The sequence below is a fragment of the Oncorhynchus kisutch genome, linkage group LG25 (assembly GCF_002021735.2).
Source record: "Oncorhynchus kisutch isolate 150728-3 linkage group LG25, Okis_V2, whole genome shotgun sequence".
Taxonomy (NCBI): Eukaryota; Metazoa; Chordata; class Actinopteri; order Salmoniformes; family Salmonidae; genus Oncorhynchus; species Oncorhynchus kisutch.
This window is the reverse complement of record NC_034198.2, coordinates 41,251,490-41,276,379: the sequence shown is the minus strand read 5'-3', so window position 1 is coordinate 41,276,379 and position 24,890 is coordinate 41,251,490.

Sequence of the window (24,890 nt, the reverse complement as noted above, 5' to 3'; positions counted from 1 at the left end):
TGAATCTGCAAAAAAAAAAAACTTACTTATGATTCAGTACTACACAAATTGATGTAATTATTTATTTACTAGCTAACTAAATGATAACACAGGATAACATACACTACATTAGGAAAATGTCCCTATCAGACTGAAACAATATGGTGGCTTTTTACACAAAGACATTGAGAGGGGGGTCAGAACCAGCTTTCCTTAGGAAGGGTGATGGCCTTTCAGAGGCACGCGTGTAAGGCTCTGATTGTCCTAAAAGGGTCCCCCCCTTACCCGTCCTCTACCATTATTCACTCTGCAAGATGCTCCTTTGAAGATAGGCTAGCCAGCCATGTCGATGGCTACCATTGGGTGATGAGAGTAGCTTACTACGGTGATTTGAGAAGAGTAGTGGAGTGGTCCCACTTAGATTCTCTTTTCTAGACACTTTTCTTAGGAGAGCTAATCAGTCGTAGCAGTGATTGTCAGGGAGCTGAGTTTCTCGGCTTCTACCTTGTCTTGTTATTCAGAGGGGTGGTCAGTCCTCTTCTGGATTTTTTTTTAAATTTTTTTTATTTCTACTTTGCACATTCTTCCATTGCAAAACTACCATTCCAGTATTTTACTTGCTATATTGTATTTACTTTGCCATCATGGCCTTTTTTGCCTTTACCTCCCTTCTCACCTCATTTGCTCACATTGTATATAGACTTGTTTATACTGCATTATTGACTGTATGTTTGTTTTTACTCCATGTGTAACTCTGTGTCGTTTTATCTGTCGAACTGCTTTGCTTTATCTTGGCCAGGTCGCAATTGTAAATGAGAACTTGTTCTCAACTTGCCTACCTGGTTAAATAAAGGTGTTCTCAACTAGCCTACCTGGTTAAATAAAGGTGTTCTCAACTAGCCTACCTGGTTAAATAAAGGTGTTCTCAACTAGCCTACCTGGTTAAATAAAGGTGTTCTCAACTAGCCTACCTGGTTAAATAAAGGTGTTCTCAACTAGCCTACCTGGTTAAATAAAGGTAAATAAATAATTTACCTGATGGCGATTTTAAAGTACATTAATGTACTGGGAACTTCAGAAAAACACTGTAACGGATTGACTGTTATCACATCTCTTTCCATCGGCACCTTGGGCCTTATTGAAAAACACATTTTCAGGTAGCTTGGATGCTTCAGTCAGAACGACGGTAATGAAGTTATTTACCCAGAGAATGAGAGAGAGGAGAGAGATGCAGACAAATCAATATTGATATCTTTTAGTAAAAGTCAGTTGCTATACAATCCCTGTCTGTCTCAAATGGCACCTTATTCCCTATATAGTGCACTATTTTTGACCAGAGATGAAACTCTATTCCCTATATAGTGCACTATTTTTGACCAGAGATGGCACCCTATTCCCTATATAGTGCTCTACTTTTGACCAGAGATGGCACCCTATTCCCTATATAGTGCTCTACTTTTGACCAGGGCCCATAAGGCTAGAACACTATATAGGAAGTATTATGTCATTTGGGACACAGACAAAGTCTGCTGCTATGCAATCCCTCTTGTGGCCTGGATGGGCTTCATTTGATATTTTTTGATGGTTTCACCACACACCCACACTCTGCTCACACACAGGCATACACTATAGGATCCACCTGTACCCAAATAACAGGAGATCTGATCCGGGGGGACCCGAGCTCGGGTCCAGTATCCAGAATTCTAAATAATGTAATGGGTTCTGGGTTGGATCTGATATGATCTGTCACGGGTCTTTTGAATGTCCAGAAAGGGCCCGTACAAATCTTTTCACCAGAGTGGAGGGTGGTGTGTGTAGCTTGTTGGCCAGTCATCAAAGCGGCAATAGGCTACAGTCATAGAGCCTTGGGGCAAACATCAGGAGATATCTAATCAATGGGAAGATGGCATTAAAATGTCTGAATTAAAAGTTCAAGGAGAAGGATAGAAGGACAGGCTACAATAACCAAGAGTCATATTGTTTGTAACTGTAGGATGGGAAAGAGCATGCAGCCTCAATTAGCCTTGCCAGCTAGCTTAACTAGCATCCCTCGGTCTAACACAGTCAAGGCAGCTACTACATAATCACATTGGATGATAAGGAATGGGCCGTTCTATGTGGGATACTTGGGTCACCCCGACTCCATTGAATCTACATTTTTTACTTCTTAAGGCTAGGGGGCACTGTTTAAGGCTTAAGGCTAGGGGGAACTGTTTAAGGCTTAAGGCTAGGGGGAACTGTTTAAGGCTTAAGGCTAGGGGGCACTGTTAAAGGCTTAAGGCTAGAGGGCACTGTTAAAGGCTTAAGGCTAGGGGGCACTGTTAAAGGCTTAAGGCTAGGGGGCACTGTTAAAGGCTTAAGGCTAGGGGGCACTGTTAAAGGCTTAAGGCTAGGGGGCACTGTTAAAGGCTTAAGGCTAGGGGGCACTGTTAAAGGCTTAAGGCTAGGGGGCACTGTTAAAGGCTTAAGGCTAGTGGGCACCAGATGAAAGTGTGCCCAAAGTAAACTGCTACTCAGGCCCAGAAGCCATGACAGGACATGCATATAATATAGATTTGGATAGAAAAAACTGGAAGGTTTCTAAAACTGTTAAAAGTATGTCTGTGAGTATAACATAACTTATTTGGCAGGCGAAACCCCGAGGACAAACCATCTAGGAATTTGTATTTTTTTGAGGTCACTCTCTTTTCAATGAGATTTCTATGTGGATCTAGATTTCACTTGCTCGCAGTTCCTCTCGCTTCCACTAGATGTCAACAGTCTTTAGAAATTGGTTGATGTTTTTCCTTTGAGAAATGAAGAAGTAGGTCTGTTCAGAATGAGGGTCCAGTCTAGTGTACTGTTGTGGTTGGTGCGCACGACCTGAAAGCTTGCTCCACGTTGTTTTCGTCCGGTATTGAACACAGTTTATTCCGTCTTAAACTTGATCGATTATTTACATTTAAAAATACCTAAAGTTGGATTTGGAAAGTTGTTTGAAATGTTTGAAAGTTTACAGGTAACTTATTAGATCATTTGTAGTCATGTTGCACGAGTTGGAACCAGTGTATATCTGGATCAAACGCGCAAAAAAAATTGACATTTTGGGGATGTAACGACGGAATTAATCAAACAAAAGGACCATTTGTGATGTTTATGGAACATTTTGGAGTGCCAACAGAAGAAGATCTTCAAAGGTAAGGAATTAATTATACCGTTAATTCTGAGTTCTGTGTCGCGCCTGGCGAGTTGAAATATGATTGTCATGTGTTTGTTTGATGTGGTGCTGTCCTCAGATAGTCGCATGGTTGGCTTTCGCTGTAAAGCCTTTTTGAAATCTGACACTGTGGCTGGTTTAACAAGAAGTTCATCTTTAAACAGATGTATAACACTTGTATGATTTTTGAATTATTATTATTATGAGTTTTTCAGTTTTTTGAATTTGGCGCGCTGCTATTTCATTGGGTGTTGTCAAATCAATCCCGTTAACGGGATTGGCGCGTGAAGGCATCACTATGGTTAAGGTTAGGGTAGGGACATCCCAAGGATCCCGGATAGCAATGAATGATAAATAACCTAGCTATGGCAGCTATGGTTGCTGTCTCTTGTTTCTCCCTCCCTCTGCTCCTCCCTCCTGCCTTCTCCCCCCTCCTCTCTGCCACCCCTCTTTCCACCTTCCCCTGCTCCCCACTCCTCGGTGCTCCCCCTTCCTCCCTCATCCCTCTCCCTCCCCCCCCCCTCCTCTCTGCTCCCACTTCCTCCCTCACCCCTCTCCCTGCTCCCCCCCTCCTCCCTGCGCCCTTTCCTCCCTCACCCCCCCTCCCTCCTCCCTGCTCCTCCCTCCCTCCTGCTCCTCCCTCCTCCCTGCTCCCCCCTCCTCCCTGCGCCCCTTCCTCCCACACCCCCCCTCCCTCCTCCCCCCTCCTCCCTTCTCCCCCTCCCTGCTCCCCCTTCCTCCCTCACCCCCCATCCCTACTTCCCCCTCCTCCCTGCGCCCCTTCCTTCCTCCCCCCTCCCCCCTCCTCCCTGCTCCTCCCTCCTCCCTGCTCCTCCCTCCTCCCTGCTCCCCCCTCCTCCCTGCGCCCCTTCCTCCCAGCCCCCCTCCCTCCTCCCCCCTCCTCCCTGCTCCCCCTCCCTGCTCCCCCTTCCTCCCTCACCCCCTCCCTACTTCCCCCTCCTCCCTGCGCCCCTTCCTTCCTTCCTCCCCCCCCCCCCCCCTCCCCCCTCCTCCCTGCTTCTTCCTCCTCCCTGCTAACCCCTCCCCCCTGCTCCCCCCTCCTCCCTGCTCCTCCCTGCTCCCCCCTCCTCCCTGCTTCTTCCTCCTCCCTGCTAACCCCTCCTGCCTGCTCCCCCCTCCTCCCTGCTCCCCCCTCCTCCCTGCTCCTCACAAGAATAGTTAAACATGTACACACACACACACACACACACACACACACACACACACTGGCTCATTCATCCCACTTCCTCTCATCCTGTTACTATTCCCCAGGTCGTTGCTGTAAATGAGAATGTGTTCTCAGTCGACTTCCCTGGTAAACTAGGGGTTAAATCAACTAAAAAACCTCCAGGTGTAACGGATGAGGGCCTTTTTAAAAGCACCTGCATATGTGTGATGTTAAACGCTTCGCTAGACACAATCCAACATCTGAAAGGATGGGATGAGATGCCCTCAATGTATCGCACAGACACAGACACAGACACAGACACATGCACAGACACATGCACAGACACAGACCCATGCACAGACACAGACACATGCACAGACACCGACACAGACCCATGCACAGACACAGACCCATGCACAGACACAGACACAGACACAGACACATGCACAGACACATGCACAGACACAGACACATGCACCGACACATGCACAGGCACAGACACATGCACAGACACAGACACAGACACATACACAGACACATGCACAGACACAGACACATGCACAGACACAGACAGAGACACATGCACATGCACAGACACAGACACATGCACAGACACGTGCACAGACACATGCACAGACACAGACACAGACACAGACACAGACACAGACACATGCACAGACACAGACACATGCACAGACACATGCACAGACACATGCACATGCACAGACACAGACACATGCACAGACACATGCACAGACACAGACACACGCACAGACACAGACACATGCACAGACACAGACACAGACACAGACACAGACACAGACACAGACACATGCACAGACACAGACACAGACACATGCACAGACACAGACACACGCACAGACACAGACACAGACACATGCACAGACACAGACACACACAGACACATGCACAGACCCATGCACAGATACAGACACAGACACATGCACAGACACAGATACAGACACATGCACAGACACAGAAACATGCACAGACACAGACACATGCACAGACACAGAAACATGCACAGACACAGACACATGCACAGACACAGACACAGACACATGCACATACACAGAAACATGCACAGACACAGACACAGACACATGCACAGACACAGACACATGCACAGACACAGACACATGCACAGACACATGCACAGACAGACACACGCACAGACACAGACACAGACACAGACACAGACACATGCACAGACACAGACACAGACACATGCACAGACACATGCACAGATACAGACACATGCACAGACACAGATACAGACACATGCACAGACACAGAAACATGCACAGACACAGACACAGACACATGCACAGACACAGACACATGCACAGACACAGACACAGACACATGCACAGACACAGACACAGACACAGGCACACACCCTGAATGTATCACATGCCCTTGAGGTGAAAAGCAATATATATTTTTTTTTTCACGCTTGCTGTGTTCCAATGCAAGACGGTGGGACAATCTTGCTCTGGTTCTTCTTCAGGTGCGTTTGTAGAGTAGAATGAGAGGAACAAGGGACCGGGAGCCAGAGTGGAGTTTTCGTTTTTAGCACAGACCTGGGTTCAAATACTGTTTGAAATCTGTTTAAATATGTATCTGCACTTGATTGAGCGCGCCTGGCTTAGTGGACCAATAGAATAGTCCCAAACCCAGCACACCCCAGGCAGGCTAAAACGAAAGTATTTAAACAGTTTGAATACTATTTGAACCCAGGCCATCCCACTGGTACACTGAGTGTCCCTATACTATTTGAACCCAGGCCATCCCATTGGTACACTGAGTGTCCCTATACTATTTGAACCCAGGCCATCCCACTGGTACATTGAGTGTCCCTATACTATTTGAACCCAGGCCATCCCACTGGTACACTGAGTGTCCCTATACTATTTGAACCCAGGCCATTCCACTGGTACACTGAGTGTCCCTATACTATTTGAACCCAGGCCTGGCCATCCCACTGGTACACTGAGTGTCCCGATACTATTTGAACCCAGGCCATCCCACTGGTACACTGAGTGTCCCTATACTATTTGAACCCAGGCCATCCCACTGGTACACTGAGTGTCCCTATACTATTTGAACCCAGGCCATCCCACTGGTACACTGAGTGTCCCTATACTATTTGAACCCAGACCTGGCCATCCCACTGGTACACTGAGTGTCCCTATACTATTTGAACCCAGGCCTGGCCATCCCACTGGTACACTGAGTGTCCCGATACTATTTGAACCCAGGCCTGGCCATCCCACTGGTACACTGAGTGTCCCTATACTATTTGAACCCAGGCCTGGCCATCCCACTGGTACACTGAGTGTCCCTATACTATTTGAACCCAGGCCTGGCCATCCCACTGGTACACTGAGTGTCCCTATACTATTTGAACCCAGGCCATCCCACTGGTACACTGAGTGTCCCTATACTATTTGAACCCAGACCTGGCCATCCCACTGGTACACTGAGTGTCCCTATACTATTTGAACCCAGGCCTGGCCATCCCACTGGTACACTGAGTGTCCCGATACTATTTGAACCCAGGCCTGGCCATCCCACTGGTACACTGAGTGTCCCTATACTATTTGAACCCAGGCCTGGCCATCCCACTGGTACACTGAGTGTCCCTATACTATTTGAACCCAGACCTGGCCATCCCACTGGTACACTGAGTGTCCCGATACTATTTGAACCCAGGTCTGGAGACCATTGAAGAGTTTTAGCCGACACTAAAGTAGCCACCATGTAACAAGACACCATGTAACAAGACACCATGTAACAAGACACCATGTAACAAGACACCATGTAACAAGACACCATGTAACAAGACACCATGTAACAAGACACCATGTAACAAGACTTACTAGACAAAAACAGATCACTGAACAGACCTTTAATCTGTGATTTAATCTGTGAATTATAATAAATCCACTCATCTGTCCCATCAGGTATTTATTTATTTTATTTTTTATTTTTTCACCTTTATTTAACCAGGTAGGCTAGTTGAGAACACCTTTATTTAACCAGGTAGGCCAGTTGAGAACACCTTTATTTAACCAGGTAGGCCAGTTGAGAACACCTTTATTTAACCAGGTAGGCTAGTTGAGAACAAGTTCTCATTTACAACTGCGACTCTACACCCCAATGGAACACCCGAATGGAACACCCAAATGGAACACCCCAGTGGAACACCCCAATGGAACACCCCAATGGAACACCCAATGGAACACCCGAATGGAACACCCGAATGGAACACCTCAGTGGAACACCCCAATGGATCACCGAATGGAACACCCAGTGGAACACCCCAAAGGAACACCCAATGGAACACCCCAATGGAACACCCAATGTAACACCCCAATGGAACACCCCAATGGAACACCCCAATGGAACATCAAAATGGAACATCAAAATGTAAAAACCAATACAGTTGATGTGCAGAATCGTATTTTAGCTAACCCTTTTCCCAACCGTAACCTAATTCTCCTAACCGTAACCTAATTCTCCTAACCCTAACCTAATTCAAATTCTCCTAACCTGCTGCTGCTTATGTTCTCCTAACATGCCAAGAAACGTCACTTCATCTGTACTCCGGACGCCGATGACGTGGACGTCGATTTAGGCAGCCCCTCCAACACCTCTCTGATGCGGAAGACACATTTCAGGTGAATGCATTCAGTTGTACAACTGACTAGGTACAGTATTACCCTTTCCTCTTCCTTTCCATTTAGACCAAACCGGCCTTCCCGCAGAACAGCGTGCATTTCCAATAATGAAATACACCTTGACATATGCATCAGCTGAAGGTAAAATGGCAGCCGGGGGGGGGGGGGGGGGGGGGGGACAGTGTTCAATATCACTGGTCATGATCTAGCCTGTTCAGAGGCTGAGACAGTCAGGCTGCCAGGAAAGGCACTGAAGCAGGTAGTGAACATGGCTTTGCTCTCTTTCTTCCTCTTTCCTTCCTCTCTCCATCCTCTTTCCATCATCTTTCCTTCCTCTTTCCATCATCTTTCCTTCCTCTTTCCTTCCTCTTTCCATCATCTTTCCATCATCTTTCCATCCTCTTTCCTTCCTCTTTCCTTACTCTTTCCATCATCTTTCCGTCCTCTTTCCTTCCTCTTTCCATCCTCTTTCCATCCTCTTTCCTTCCTCTTTCCTTCCTCTTTCCATCATCTTTCCTTCCTCTTTCCTTCCTCTTTCCATCATCTTTCCATCATCTTTCCATCCTCTTTCCTTCCTCTTTCCTTCCTCTTTCCATCATCTTTCCTTCCTCTTTCCTTCCAATTTCCATCATCTTTCCTTCCTCTTTCCATCCTCTTTCCATCCTCTTTCCATCATCTTTCCCTCCTCTTTCCTTCCTCTTTCCTTCCTCTTTCCATCCTCTTTCCATCATCTTTCCATCCTCTTTCCATCATCGTTCCCTCCTCTTTCCTTCCAATTTCCATCATCTTTCCTTACTCTTTCCTTCCTCTTTCCATCCTCTTTCCATCCTCTTTCCATCATCTTTCCCTCCTCTTTCCTTCCTCTTTCCTTCCTCTTTCCATCCTCTTTCCATCATCTTTCCTTCATCTTTCCTTCCTCTTTCCTTCCTCATTCCATCCTCTTTCCATCCTCTTTCCATCCTCTTTCCTTCCTCATTCCATCATCTTTCCTTCCTCTTCTCTTTTTGTTCTTTCCCCTCACCGCAATACAAACCTAACTCAGTGGAATAAAAAACATTTAAATAAAAAAATTAATGAACATGTATATTCCTACTAGGAAAGACCCACACAGTGATAAGACAGACAGGCTGTATTCAGACCCACACAGTGATAAGACAGACAGGCTGTATTCAGACCCACACAGTGATAAGACAGACAGGCTGTATTCAGACCCACACAGTGATAAGACAGACAGGCTGTATTCAGACCCACACAGTGATAAGACAGACAGGCTGTATTCAGACCCACACAGTGATAAGACAGACAGGCTGTATTCAGACCCACACAGTGATAAGACAGACAGGCTGTATTCAGACCCACACAGTGATAAGACAGACAGGCTGTATTCAGACCCACACAGTGATAAGACAGACAGGCTGTATTCAGACCCACACAGTGATAAGACAGACAGGCTGTATTCAGACCCACACAGTGATAAGACAGACAGGCTGTATTCAGACCCACACAGTGATAAGACAGACAGGCTGTATTCAGACCCACACAGTGATAAGACAGACAGGCTGTATTCAGACCCACACAGTGATAAGACAGACAGGCTGTATTCAGACCCACACAGTGATAAGACAGACAGGCTGTATTCAGACCCACACAGTGATAAGACAGACAGGCTGTATTCAGACCCACACTCTTTTCATTTCTCCTGGTTATTTCATTTCACCACCACCTTGACATTTTGACAAGGACCTCGCAATCTCTCTCTCTCTCTCCATTTCTCCCTCCCTCCTCTCTTTCTCTCCCTACCCTCTCTTTCTCTCCCCTACCCCCTCTCTCTCTCTCTCTCTCTCTCTCTCTCTCTCCCTTCCTACTCTCTGTGTCTCCCTACCCTCCCCCTCTATCTCTCTCTCCAGTAACTCTGACCAGCAGATGCAGGTCAGAGAGAGTTGACAGATTGTGTTTAGCAGCTATTAAAAAATGGTTTCCTCTCTATTTTCTCTCCTCTTTCTCCTCCTCTCCTCCTTTGTCTCCTGACCTCCTCTACCTTTCCATCGCTCTGACAACCTGTATTTGGCAGCTATTAAAGCAGGGCACCAGATACTGTACCAGCTATTAAAGCAGGGCACCAGATACTGTACCAGCTATTAAAGCAGGGCACCAGATACTGTACCAGCTATTAAAGCAGGGCACCAGATACTGTACCAGCTATTAAAGCAGGGCACCAGATACTGTACCAGCTATTACAGCAGGGCACCAGATACGTTACCAGCTTTTAAAGCAGGGCACCAGATACTTTACCAGCTTTTAAAGCAGGGCACCAGATACTGTACCAGCTTTTAAAGCAGGGCACCAGATACTGTACCAGCTTTTAAAGCAGGGTTCACCAGATACTTTACTAGCTTTTAAAGCAGGGCACCAGATACTGTACCAGCTATTAAAGCAGGGTTCACCAGATACTTTATCAGCTATTAAAGTAGGGTTCACCAGATACTTTACCAGCTATTAAAGCAGGGTTTACTTTACCAGGGTAATAAGTAGTGCACTACATTTACAGTGGCCATTTTAGTCATTTAGCAGACACTCTTATTTATATAGGGACTAGGTCTAAGGTGCCATTTGGGATCTGGTCTAAAGTAGTGCACTATATAGGGAATAGGGTGCCATAGGGCTCTGGTCTAAAGTAGTGCACTATATAGGGAATAGGGTTCTATAGGGTCCTGGTCTAAAGTAGTGCACTATATAGGGAATAGGGTGCCATTTGGGACGCAAAGCCCTCCAAGGACGTCCATCAGCCAGGAAGACGCAGAGTCCATTAAAATTGGGGGATGGAGGAACAGGACAGGAAGTGGGAATAGGAGAGTTTTTGTTCTCAGTGGTCTTAGAGGGTATTTCACTGATTTAAATGTCTCGTTGCTTCTATCCCACCAGCCACCACCTGCAACCCCATTGGTCTATAGACATGAATGTCATTAGGCATATCATCTATGCCTAATGACATTCATCTATACTTCCCTTCCTCATTTTCCTTTCCTCCTCATTTCATTTTGTTAAACTGTCTCCTTTTCCTCCTTCTAAACTGTCTCCTTTTCCTCCTCCTTTCATTCTGCTAAACTGTCTCCTTTTCCTCCTCCTTTCATTCTGCTAAACTGTCTCCTTTTCCTCCTTTCATTCTGCTAAACTGTCTCCTTTTCCTCCTTCTAAACTGTCTCCTTTTCCTCCTCCTTTCATTCTGCTAAACTGTCTCCTTTTCCTCCTTTCATTCTGCTAAGCTGTCTCCTTTTCCTCCTTCTAAACTGTCTCCTTTTCCTCCTCCTTTCATTCTGCTAAACTGTCTCCTTTTCCTCCTCCTTTCATTCTGCTAAACTGTCTCCTTTTCCTCCTTTCATTCTGCTAAACTGTCTCCTTTTCCTCCTCCTTTCATTCTGCTAAGCTGTCTCCTTTTCCTCCTTCTAAACTGTCTCCTTCTCCTCCTTCTAAACTGTCTCCTTTTCCTCCTCCTTTCATTCTGCTAAACTGTCTCCTTCTCCTCCTTCTAAACTGTCTCCTTTTCCTCCTCCTTTCATTCTGCTAAACTGTCTCCTTTTCCTCCTCCTTTCCCCTTCTGTGTTTTCCCACGGCGTCTCCAGATTTCTCTCAGGGTTTAACGGTGTGTACAGTCTGTAACTGTTACAGGATGGGGTTGGCAGGTAAACACAGCAAAACAGGATGTAGACTAAGCTAAGCCAGTATGAGTAAACATTGTATTACATTGTACCCCCCCCCCCCACACACACACACGCGCGCACACACACACACACACACACACACACACACACACACACACACACACACACACACACACACACACACACACACACACACACACACACACACACACACACACACACACACACACACACACACACACACACACACTACATGGGTGGCAGTCCCTGCTCAGTCATATGATGACAGCTGGGTCCATGTCCTGGGGCCACAGGAGAGCTGCTGTTCCTGCCTCCGTGCCTCTCTGCCTCCGTGCCTCTCTGCCTCTCTGCCTCTCTGGCAGGAACAAGGGGTTTTCCTTCAGACATGCCCGTCCTGTACCGATCCAATGTTACAGCTGTTTATCTCATCACATCCTCATATCGACATGTCCTCTGTAGTACGGACCTCTCTGTTACTGTTGAAGCCATATATATCATCATGTCCTCTGTAGTACTGACTGACCTCTCTGTTACTGTTGAAGCCATATATATCAACATGTCCTCTGTAGTACTGACCTCTCTGTTACTGTTGAAGCCATATATATCATCATGTCCTCTGTAGTACTGACTGACCTCTCTGTTACTGTTGAAGCCATATATATCATCATGTCCTCTGTAGTACTGACCTCTCTGTTACTGTTGAAGCCATATATATCATCATGTCCTCTGTAGTACTGACTGACCTCTCTGTTACTGTTGAAGCCATATATATCATCATGTCCTCTGAAGTACTGACCTCTCTGTTACTGTTGAAGCCATATATATCATCATGTCCTCTGTAGTACTGACTGACCTCTCTGTTACTGTTGAAGCCATATATATCATCATGTCCTCTGTAGTACTGACTGACCTCTCTGTTACTGTTGAAGCCATATATATCATCATGTCCTCTGTAGTACGGACCTCTCTGTTACTGTTGAAGCCATATATATCATCATGTCCTCTGTAGTACTGACTGATCTCTCTGTTACTGTTGAAGCCATATATATCATCATGTCCTCTGTAGTACTGACTGACCTCTCTGTTACTGTTGAAGCCATATATATCATCATGTCCTCTGTAGTACTGACCTCTCTGTTACTGTTGAAGCCATATATATCATCATGTCCTCTGTAGTACTGACTGACCTCTCTGTTACTGTTGAAGCCATATATATCATCATGTCCTCTGTAGTACTGACCTCTCTGTTACTGTTGAAGCCATATATATCATCATGTCCTCTGTAGTACTGACTGATCTCTCTGTTACTGTTGAAGCCATATATATCATCATGTCCTCTGTAGTACTGACTGACCTCTCTGTTACTGTTGAAGCCATATATATCATCATGTCCTCTGTAGTACGGACCTCTCTGTTACTGTTGAAGCCATATATATCATCATGTCCTCTGAAGTACTGACCTCTCTGTTACTGTTGAAGCCATATATATCATCATGTCCTCTGTAGTACGGACCTCTCTGTTACTGTTGAAGCCATATATATCATTATGTCCTCTGTAGTACTGACTGACCTCTCTGTTACTGTTGAAGCCATATCATTGTCTGTTCTTTGATAAGACTACACAATATTGTCTTTGGTGTTTGATGTTGTATGAGGTGTATGTGTGTGTTTGGTGTGTGTGTATGTTTTTGGTGTGTGGATGTGTTTTTGGTGTGTGGGTGTGTGTGTGTCTGGTGTTTTGGGGTTTGATGTGTGGGTGTGTGTGTTTGTGTTTGGTGTGTGTGTGTGTGTGTTTGGTGTGTGTATAGGCAGGGGAGAGTCAGACTCTGGGGAGAGATGAGCTCATGAGGGATTAAAATGAGTATATTTGATTGTTTCTCCTGTGAAGCCGAGGAGAAAGCCTTGGCTTTCATAATGGGCAGAGAAGCACGAGAAGAGACAGGGATGAGAGGGGAGACAGAGGAGATACAGAGGCATGAGAGGGGAGACAGAGTGGAGACAGAGGGGGGAGAGGGGAGACAGAGGGGAGGCAGAGGGATGAGAGGGGAGACAGAGAGAGGAGAGGGGAGACAGAGGGGAGACAGAGGGATGAGAGGGGTGACAGAGAGAGGAGAGGGGAGACAGAGGAGAGGCAGAGGAGAGACAGAGGAGACAGAGGGGAGACAGAGGGATGAGAGGGAAGACAGGAGAGACAGAGGCATGAGAGGGGAGACAGAGTGGAGACAGAGGGGAGACAGAGGCATGAGAGGGGAGACAGAGTGGAGACAGAGGGGAGACAGAGGGATGAGAGGGGAGGCAGAGGGGAGACAGAGGCATGAGAGAGGAGACAGAGGGGAGACAGAGGAGAGACAGAGGGATGAGAGGGGAGACAGAGGGAGGAGAGGGGAGACAGAGGGATGAGAGGGCAGACACATGGGAGACAGAGAGAGGAGAGGAGAGACAGAGGGAGACAGAGGGATGAAGGGGAGACAGAGAGATGAGGGGGGAGATAGAGGGGAGATAGAGGGAGGAGAGGGGAGATATAGGGAGGAGACGGGAGACAGAGGGATGAGAGGGGAGGCAGAGGGGAGACAGAGACATGAGAGGGGAGACATAGTGGAGACAGAGGGATGAGAGGGTAGACAGAGAGAGGAGAGGGGAGACAGAGGGCGACAGAGGGATGAGAGGGTAGACAGAGAGAGGAGAGGGGAGACAGAGATGTGACAGAGGGCTGAGAGGGAAGACAGAGGGATGAGAGGGGAGACAGAGGGGGGGAGAGGGGAGACAGAGGGATGAGAGGGGAGTCAGAGGGATGAGAGGGGAGACAGAGAGAGGAGAGGAGAGGGGAGACCAGAGGGAGACAGAGGGATGAGAGGGGAGGCAGAGAGAGGAGAGGGGAGACAGAGGGGGCGACAGAGGGATGAGAGGGGAGGCAGAGGAGAGACAGAGGGGAGTCAGAGGGGAGAGAGGGGAGACAGAGGGATGAGAGGGGAGGAAGAGGAGAGACAGATGGGAGACAGAGGGATGCGAGGGAAGACAGAGGAGAGACAGAGGCATGAGAGGGGAGACAGAGGGGAGACGGAGGCATGAGAGGGGAGACAGAGGGAAGACAGAGGGATGAGAGTGGAGACAGAGGGGAGACAGAAGGGATGAGAGGGGAGACAGAGGGAGGAGAGGGGAGACAGCGGGATGACAGGGGAGACAGAGAGAGACAGAGGGGAGACAGGTTGGAGACAGAGGGATGAGAGGGGGAGACAGAGGGAGGAGAGGGGAGACAGAGAGAGGAGAGGGGAGACAGATGGGAGATAGAGGGATGAGAGGGGAGATAGAGAGAGGAGAGGGGAGACAGCGAGGAGGCAAAGGGGAGGAGAGGGGAGACAGAGGGGAGACAGAGGGATGAGAGGGGAGATAGAGAGAGGAGAGGGGAGACAGCGAGGAGGAAAAGGGAGGAGAGGGGGAGACAGAGGAGAGACAGAGGGATGAGAGGGGAGGCAGAGGAGAGACAGAGGGGAGACAGGGGGATGAGAGGGGAGACAGGGGAGAGACAGAGGCATGAGAGGGGATACAGAGTGGAGACAGAGGGATGAGAGGGAGACAGAGGGGGGAGAGGGGGAGACAGAGGGATGAGAGGGGAGGCAGAGGGTTGAGAGGGGAGACAGAGAGAGGAGAGGGGAGACAGATGGGAGACAGAGGGATGAGAGGGGAGGCAGAGGGGAGACAGAGGGGATGAGAGGGGAGACAGAGGGATGAGAGGGGAGACAGAGAGAGGAGAGGGGAGACAGAGGGATGAGAGGGGAGACAGAGAGAGGAGAGGAGAGGGGAGACAGAGGGGAGTCAGAGGGGAGAGAGGGGAGAGAGGGGAGACAGAGGGATGAGAGGGGAGGCAGAGGAGAGACAGATGGGAGACAGAGGGATGCGAGGGAAGACAGAGGAGAGACAGAGGCATGAGAGGGGAGACAGAGGGGAGACGGAGGCATGAGAGGGGAGACAGAGGGAAGACAGAGGGATGAGAGGGGAGACAGAGGGGAGACAGAGGGAAGACAGAGGGATGAGAGGGGAGACAGAGGGAGGAGAGGGGAGACAGCGGGATGAGAGGGGAGCCAGAGAGAGGAGAGGAGAGACAGAGGGGAGACAGAGGGATAAGAGGAGAGACAGAGAGAGGAGAGGGGAGACAGGTTGGAGACAGAAGGATGAGAGGGGAGACAGAGGGAGGAGAGGGGAGACAGAGAGAGGAGAGGGGAGACAGATGGGAGACAGAGGGATGAGAGGGGAGATAGAGAGAGGAGAGGGGAGACAGCGAGGAGGCAAAGGGAGGAGAGGGGAGACAGAGGGGAGACAGAGGGATGAGAGGGGAGAGAGGAGAGGGGAGACAGCGAGGAGGAAAAGGGAGGAGAGGGGAGACAGAGGGGAGACAGAGGAGAGACAGAGGGATCAGAGGGGAGACAGAGGGATGACAGTGGAGGCAGAGGAGAGACAGACGGGAGACAGGGGGATGGAGAGCGACAGGGAGAGACAGAGGCATGAGAGGGGAGACAGAGTGGAGACAGAGGGAAGACAGAGGGAGAGGGGAGACCAGGGGGGAGAGGGGAGACAGAGGGAGGCAGAGGGAGGAGAGGGGAGACAGAGAGAGGAGAGGGGAGACGAGGGAGGGATGAGAGGGATGAGAGGGGGAGCAGAGGGGAGACAGAGGATGAGAGGGGAGACAGAGGGATGAGAGGGGAGACAGAGAGAGGAGAGGGGAGACAGAGGGGAGACAGAGGGATGAGAGGGAGACAGAGAGAGGAGAGGGAGACAGAGGGGAGACAGAGGGATGAGAGGGGAGACAGAGAGGAGAGGGGAGACAGAGAGAGGAGAGGGGAGACAGAGGGGAGACAGAGGGATGAGAGGGGAGACCGATGGGATGAGGTGTGGGAGACAGAGAGAGGAGGAGGCGGAGACACGAAGGGGGATCAGGAGGGATGAGAGGGGAGACAGAGAGGGAGGGGGAGAGGACGACAGGAGAGAGGAGGGGAGACAGAGGGAGACAGAGGATGAGAGAGGGTAGACAGGAGAGAGGAAGAGGGGAGACAGAGGGTGACAGAGTGTTGAGAGGGGAGGACAGAGGGAGGAGAGGGTGAGACAGAGAAAGGAGAGGGACATAGAGGACTCGGGGAGGGGGAGAGGCATAGAGGGACTCGCGGAGGGGGAGGACATAAGAGGGACTCGGGGTGGGTAAGGGCTAATCCCAAGAATATTGGAATAGGATTCCTGGGACACTGCTGCACTCCTTTGCTTTAACAGAGTGTGACGGGGGGGGGGGGGGAGGGAGGGAGGGAGGGAGGAGGAGGGAGGGGAAATTAAGTGTTGGGAGAGAGTTGGATTTNGAGAGGACAGATGGGAGACAGAGGGATGCGAGGGAAGACAGAGGAGAGACAGAGGCATGAGAGGGGAGACAGAGGGGAGACGGAGGCATGAGAGGGGAGACAGAGGGAAGACAGAGGGATGAGAGGGGAGACAGAGGGGAGACAGAGGGAAGACAGAGGGATGAGAGGGGAGACAGAGGGAGGAGAGGGGAGACAGCGGGATGAGAGGGAAGCCAGAGAGAGGAGAGGAGAGACAGAGGGGAGACAGAGGGATAAGAGGAGAGACAGAGAGAGGAGAGGGGAGACAGGTTGGAGACAGAAGGATGAGAGGGGAGACAGAGGGAGGAGAGGGGAGACAGAGAGAGGAGAGGGGAGACAGATGGGAGACAGAGGGATGAGAGGGGAGATAGAGAGAGGAGAGGGGAGACAGCGAGGAGGCAAAGGGAGGAGAGGGGAGACAGAGGGGAGACAGAGGGATGAGAGGGGAGAGAGGAGAGGGGAGACAGCGAGGAGGAAAAGGGAGGAGAGGGGAGACAGAGGGGAGACAGAGGAGAGACAGAGGGATCAGAGGGGAGACAGAGGGATGACAGTGGAGGCAGAGGAGAGACAGACGGGAGACAGGGGGATGAGAGGAGAGACAGGGGAGAGACAGAGGCATGAGAGGGGAGACAGAGTGGAGACAGAGGGAAGACAGAGGGATGAGAGGGGAGACAGAGGGGGGAGAGGGGAGACAGAGGGGAGGCAGAGGGAGGAGAGGGGAGACAGAGAGAGGAGAGGGGAGACAGAGGGATGAGAGGGATGAGAGGGGAGGCAGAGGGGAGACAGAGGGATGAGAGGGGAGACAGAGGGATGAGAGGGGAGACAGAGAGAGGAGAGGGGAGACAGAGGGGAGACAGAAGGGATGAGAGGGGAGACAGAGAGAGGAGAGGGGAGACAGAGGGGAGACAGAGGGATGAGAGGGGAGACAGAGAGGAGAGGGGAGACAGAGAGAGGAGAGGGGAGACAGAGGGGAGACAGAGGGATGAGAGGGGAGGACAGAGGGATGAGGGGGGAGACAGAGAGAGGAGAGGGGAGACAGAGGGGAGACAGAGGGAATGAGAGGGAGACAGAGAGGAGGGGGGAGACAGAGAGAGGAGAGGGGAGACAGAGGGGAGACAGAGGGATGAGAGGGTAGACAGAGAGAGGAGAGGGGAGACAGAGGGGTGACAGAGGGATGAGAGGGGAGACAGAGGGAGGAGAGGGGAGACAGAGAAAGGAGAGGGACATAGAGGGACTCGGGGAGGGGGGAGGACATAGAGGGACTCGGGGAGGGGGGAGGACATAGAGGGACTCGGGGTGGGTAAGGGCTAATCCCAAGATATTGAATAGGATTCCTGGGACACTGCTGCACTCCTTTGCTTTACAGAGTGTGACGGGGGGGGGGGGGGGGAGGGAGGGAGGGAGGGAGGGAGGAGGGAGGGGAAATTAAGTGTTGGGAGAGAGTTGGATTTGGGATTTGGGATCTCCTTTCTCTCCTCAGACCCCTTTGTGTTAAGCCGCTTTCACAGTGTAGGGTCCCAGTGTTGGGGATTCTCTGCCCAGTGGAGTGAGTCTGTTGGGGGGGGGGGGGGGGGGGTTGCAGGCCCAGGCTCGGTGGGACGGTGGAGCTCTGAAGAGATTAAACACACTGGGATAATCAGGGATCAGTTCAGGGTCCTGGAAGGGGGTCTTGGTCCGTGTCCACCCTAGAGAGGAGAAGGGGACGCTTGTCCACTGTCCTGTGTCCTGGGTTAGTTACCACCCCCCCCCCCCTCCCCAACAGACATCCAGCTGACATCTGTTGGGCTACTCTCTATAAAGACTGTTACTAACTCTCCCTGAAGACGCCAAACATCCTCTTGTTCTCGTTGCACACCGACCAACTCTCACAACCACCACACATTATTCAGTTACGGAATCAAATAGATTAAAACATCTTGGTCACTGCATCTCCACAACTGCAAATGGGAGGGGTTACATAGAGAAAAGGGGAGGGAGGGGGGTTACATAGAGAAAAGGGGAGGGGGGTTACATAGAGAAAAGGGGAGGGGGGGGTTACATAGAGAAAAGGGGAGGGGGGTTACATAGAGAAAAGGGGAGGGGGGGTTACATAGAGAAAAGGGGAGGGGGTTACATAGAGAAAAGGGGAGGGGGTTACATAGAGAAAAGGGGAGGGGGGGGTTACATAGAGAAAAGGGGAGGGGGGGTTACATAGAGACAAGGGGAGGGGGGTTACATAGAGAAAAGGGGAGGGGGGGTTACATAGAGAAAAGGGAGGGGGGTTACATAGAGAAAGGGGAGGGGGGGGTTACATAGAGAAAAGGGGAGGGGGGGGGGTTACATAGAGAAAAGGGGAGGGGGGGGTTACATAGAGAAAAGGGGAGGGGGGGGGGTTACATAGAGAAAAGGGGGAGGGGGGGTTACATAGAGAAAATGGGGGTTATATAGAGAAAAGGGGAGGGGGGGTACATAGAGAAAAGGGGAGGGGGTTACATAGAGAAAAGGGGAGGGGGGGGGTTACATAGAGAAAAGGGGAGGGGGGTTACATAGAGAAAGGGGAGGGGGGGGTTACATAGAGAAAAGGGGAGGGGGGTTACATGAGAAAAGGGGAGGGGGGGGTTACATAGAGAAAAGGGGAAGGGGGGGGTTACATAGAGAAAAGGGGAGGGGGGGTTACATAGAGAAAAGGGGAGGGGGGGTTACATAGAGAAAAGGGTAGGGGGGGTTACATAGAGAAAAGGGGAGGGGGGGGTTACATAGAGAAAAGGGGGAGGGGGGGTTACATAGAGGAAGAAAGGGGAAGGGGGGGGGGTACATAGAGAAAAGGGGAGGGAGGGGGGTTACATAGAGAAAAGGGGGAGGGGGGCTACATAGAGAAAAGGGGGAGGGGGGGTTACATAGAGAAAAGGGGAGGGGGGGTTACATAGAGAAAAGGGGAGGGGGTTACATAGAGAAAATGGGGGGGGGGTTATATTAGAGAAGCAAGGGGCAGGGGGTTACATAGAGAGAAAACAGGGGAGGGGGGTGGTTACATAAAAAAAAATGGGGAGGGCGGTTACATAGAGGAAAAGGGGTGAGGGGGTTACATAGAGGAAAGGGGAGGGGGGTTACATAGAGAAAAGGGGAGGGGGGTACATAGAGAAAAGGGGAGGAGGGGGGTTTAATAGAGAAAAGGGGGAGGGGGTTACATAGAGAAAAGGGGAGGGGGTTGACATAGAGAAAAGGGGAGGGGGGTTACATAGAGAAAAGGGGAGGGGGGTTACATAGAGAAAAGGGGAGGGGGGTTACATAGAGAAAAGGGGAGGGGGGGGGGTTACATAGAGAAAAGGGGAGGGGGGGGTTACATAGAGAAAAGGGGAGGGGGGTTACATAGAGAAAAGGGGAGGGGGGGGTTACATAGAGAAAGGGGAGGGGGGGTTACATAGAGAAAAGGGGAGGGGGGTTACATAGAGAAAAGGGGAGGGGGGGGTTACATAGAGAAAAGGGGAGGGGGGGGTTACATAGAGAAAAGGGGAGGGAGGGTTACATAGAGAAAGGGGAGGGGGGTTACATTGAGAAAAGGGGAGGGGGGTTACATAGAGAAAAGGGGAGGGGGGGTTTACATAGAGAAAAGGGGAGGGGGGGGTTACATAGAGAAAAGGGGAAGGGGGGTTACATAGAGAAAAGGGGAGGGGGGGGTTACATAGAGAAAAGGGGGGGGGGGGTTACATAGAGAAAAGGGGAGGGGGGGGGTTACATAGAGAAAAGTGGAGGGGGGGTTACATAGAGAAAAGGGGAGGGGGGGTTACATAGAGAAAAGGGGAGGGGGGGTACATAGAGAAAAGGGGAGGGGGGTTACATAGAGAAAAGGGGAGGGGGGTTACATAGAGAAAAGGGGAGGGGGGGTTACATAGAGAAAAGGGGAGGGGGGGTTACATAGAGAAAAGGGGAGGGGGGGTTACATAGAGAAAAGGGGAGGGGTTACATAGAGAAAAGGGGAGGGGGGTTACATAGAGAAAAGGGGAGGGGGTTACATAGAGAAAAGGAGAGGGGGTACATAGAGAACAGGGGAGGGGGGTTACATAGAGAAAAGGGGAAGGGGTTACATAGAGAACAGGGGAGGGGGGGTTACATAGAGAAAAGGGGAGGGGGGGTTACATAGAGAAAAGGGGAGGGGGGTTACATAGAGAACAGGGGAGGGGGGTTACATAGAGAACAGGGGAGGGGGGTTACATAGAGAAAAGGGGAAGGGGTTACATTGAGAAAAGGGGAGGGGGGGTTACATAGAGAACAGGGGAGGGGGGGTTACATAGAGAAAAGGGGAGGGGGGGTTACATAGAGAAAAGGGGAGAGGGGTTACATAGAGAACAGGGGAGGGGGGTTACATAGAGAAAAGGGAGGGGGGTTACATAGAGAACAGGGAGGGGGGTTACATAGAGAACAGGGGAGGGGGGTTACATAGAGAAAAGGGGACTATCCGCTCACTGTTTTTGCTGCTCTTCCAGCCGAGATCTTTTAACTCATCTTCCCCAACAACTCCACAACTACTATACACATTGTTAAGTGACTACAGAATGAATGATGAAGTCAACCTTTTCGTTTTCATCATAATACCAAGACTGCTGTCCTGTCTGTTGTTGAGCAGTACACCAGAGGTCTGGAATAGTCTGAAATGGTCTGAAATTGTTTGTAATGGACTGCAATTCTGAAATTACAGTCTGAAAGTCTGAAATAGTCTCTAGTTGTCTCTAAATCATCTGAAATGGTCTGTAATGACAGTGGAACAGTCTAGAAGGTGAACGATCGTTGCTCAGATAGGCCCTAGTACCTCCATCTCCGTTCACGTCATCAACTACAACATGAAACCAAATGTTCTATACCAAATGGCACCCTGCTATCCCCTACATAGTGCACTACTTTTCTAACTGAGCCCTATATGGGTCCTGGTGGTCAAAAGTAGTGCACTATGAAGGGAATAGGGTGCCATTTGGGACACATATCTGATCTGAGGAAAACAATTATAGGTCGACTCATTTATCTCTATATATTGTGGTGAGGGGTGAGTTCATGTGCAAAATAAAAATTTACATTTTAGTACCTTGGCAAAGACTCAACTCAAAACTGTGTTCATATTTATTTATTATTTATTCCATATTTAACATCACCATTTTCTTTCATGCTGGAATGAGCAACAGCTGATTTTTATTTATTTATTTATTTTTATTTCACCTTTATTTAACCAGGTAGGCTAGTTGAGAACACCTTTATTTAACCAGGTAGGCTAGTTGAGAACACCTTTATTTAACCAGGTAGGCTAGTTGAGAACACCTTTATTTAACCAGGTAGGCTAGTTGAGAACACCTTTATTTAACCAGGTAGGCTAGTTGAGAACACCTTTATTTAACCAGGTAGGCTAGTTGAGAACACCTTTATTTAACCAGGTAGGCTAGTTGAGAACACCTTTATTTAACCAGGTAGGCTAGTTGAGAACACCTTTATTTAACCAGGTAGGCTAGTTGAGAACACCTTTATTTAACCAGGTAGGCTAGTTGAGAACACCTTTATTTAACCAGGTAGGCTAGTTGAGAACACCTTTATTTAACCAGGTAGGCTAGTTGAGAACACCTTTATTTAACCAGGTAGGCTAGTTGAGAACAAGTTCTCATTTGCAACTGCGACCTGGCCAAGATAAAGCATAGCAGTGTGAGCAGACAACACAGAGTTACACATGGAGTAAACAATTAACAAGTCAATAACACAGTAGAAACCAAAGGGGGAGTCTATATACAATGTGTGCAAAAGGCATGAGAATTAGGCAAATAATTACAATTTTGCAGATTAACACTGGAGTGATGAATGATCAGATGGTCATGTTCAGGTAGAGATATTGGTGTGCAAAAGAGCAGAAAAGTAAATAAATAAAAACAGTATGGGGATGAGGTAGGTGAAAAAGGGTGGGCTATTTACCAATAGACTATGTACAGCTGCAGGGATCGGTTAGCTGCTCAGATAGTTGATGTTTAAAGTTGGTGAGGGAGATAAAAGTCTCCAACTTCAGCGATTTTTGCAATTCGTTCCAGTCACAGGCAGCAGAGTACTGGAACGAAAGGCGGCCAAATGAGGTGTTGGCTTTAGGGATGATCAGTGAGATACACCTGCTGGAGCGCGTGCTACGGATGGGTGTTGCCATCGTGACCAGTGAGCTGAGATAAGGCGGAGCTTTACCTAGCATGGACTTGATAAGATACGATTCCTTCGTATAAAATATATTTGTCAGGTATCAAGGTAAGACCCAGATGCAAACCGTGTCGAAGTAGTAGTAACAATGTTTATTACAGCAACAGAGGCAAAGGTATAGGAGAGCAGGAAGGCTCAGGGTCAGATCAGGTGGAGGTACAGGAGAGCAGGCTCAGGGTCAGATCAGGCAGAGGTACAGGAGATCAGGAAGGCTCAGGGTCAGATCAGGAGAAGGGTTTAGGAGAGCAGGAAGGCTCAGGGTCAGATCAGGCGGAAGTCTGAAATCCAGATAGGGGCAAAGGTACAGGGCGGCAGGCAGAGGGGTCAGGGGCAGGCAGAGGGGTCAGGAACAGGCAGAGGGGTCAGGAACAGGCAGAGGGGTCAGGGGCAGGCAGAGGGGTCAGGAGCAGGCAGAGTGGTCAGGGGCAGGCAGAGTGGTCAGGGCAAGCAGAGTGGTCAGGGGCAAGCAGAGTGGTCAGGGGCGGGCAGAGTGGTCAGGGGCGGGCAGAGGGGTCAGTGGCAGGCAGAGGGGTCAGGAGCAGGCAGAGGGGTCAGAGGCAGGCTCAAGGTCAGGGGCAGGCAGAGGGGTCAGGGGCAGGCTCATGGTCAGGGGCAGGCAGAGGGGTCAGGGGCAGGCAGAGGGGTGAGGGGCAGGCAGAGGGGTGAGGGGCAGGCAGAGGGGTCAGGACAGGCAGAGGGGTCAGGGGCAGGCTCATGGTCAGGGGCAGGCAGAGGGGTCAGGGTCAGGCAGAGGGGTCAGGGGCAGGCAGAGGGTCAAAAACCAGGAAGGCTGGGAAAAGAGAGGATGGGAAAAGACAGGAGTTGACAGGACGAAACGCTGGTAAGCTTGACAAACAAGATGAACTGACAACAGACAAACAGAGAACACAGGTATAAATACACAGGGGATAAATGGGGGAAAATGGACGACACCTGGAGGAGGGTGGAGACAAGCACAAAGACAGGTGAAACATTATTACGTGAATACAGCCTTAGATTTGGACGTGTGATGACTTCTTTAGCCTGGTCCCAGATCTGTTTGTGCTACCTTTACAACCCCTATGGTCATTGTCATGCCAAACCATGAATGCAGCCTTAGATTTGGAGTGATGACTGGTGTTTAGCTCAGTGTTAATGTTGATCTGTTTAGCTCAGTGTGGATGTTGACCTGTTTATCTCAGTGTGAATGTCGACCTGTTTAGCTCAGTGTGGATGTTGACATGTTTATCTCAGTGTGGATGTTGACATCTTTATCTCAGTGTGGATGTTGACATGTTTATCTCAGTGTGGATGTTGACATGTTTAGCTCAGTGTGAATGTGGACCTGTTTAGTTCAGTGTGGATGTTGACCTGTTTAGCTCAGTGTGGATGTTGACCTGTTTAGCTCAGTGTGGATGTTGACCTGTTTATCTCAGTGTGGATGTTGACCTGTTTAGCTCAGTGTGAATGTGGACCTGTTTAGTTCAGTGTGGATGTTGACCTGTTTAGCTCAGTGTGGATGTTGACCTGTTTATCTCAGTGTGGATGTTGACCTGTTTATCTCAGTGTGAATGTTGACCTGTTTAGCTCAGTGTGGATGTTGACCTGTTTAGCTCAGTGTGGATGTTG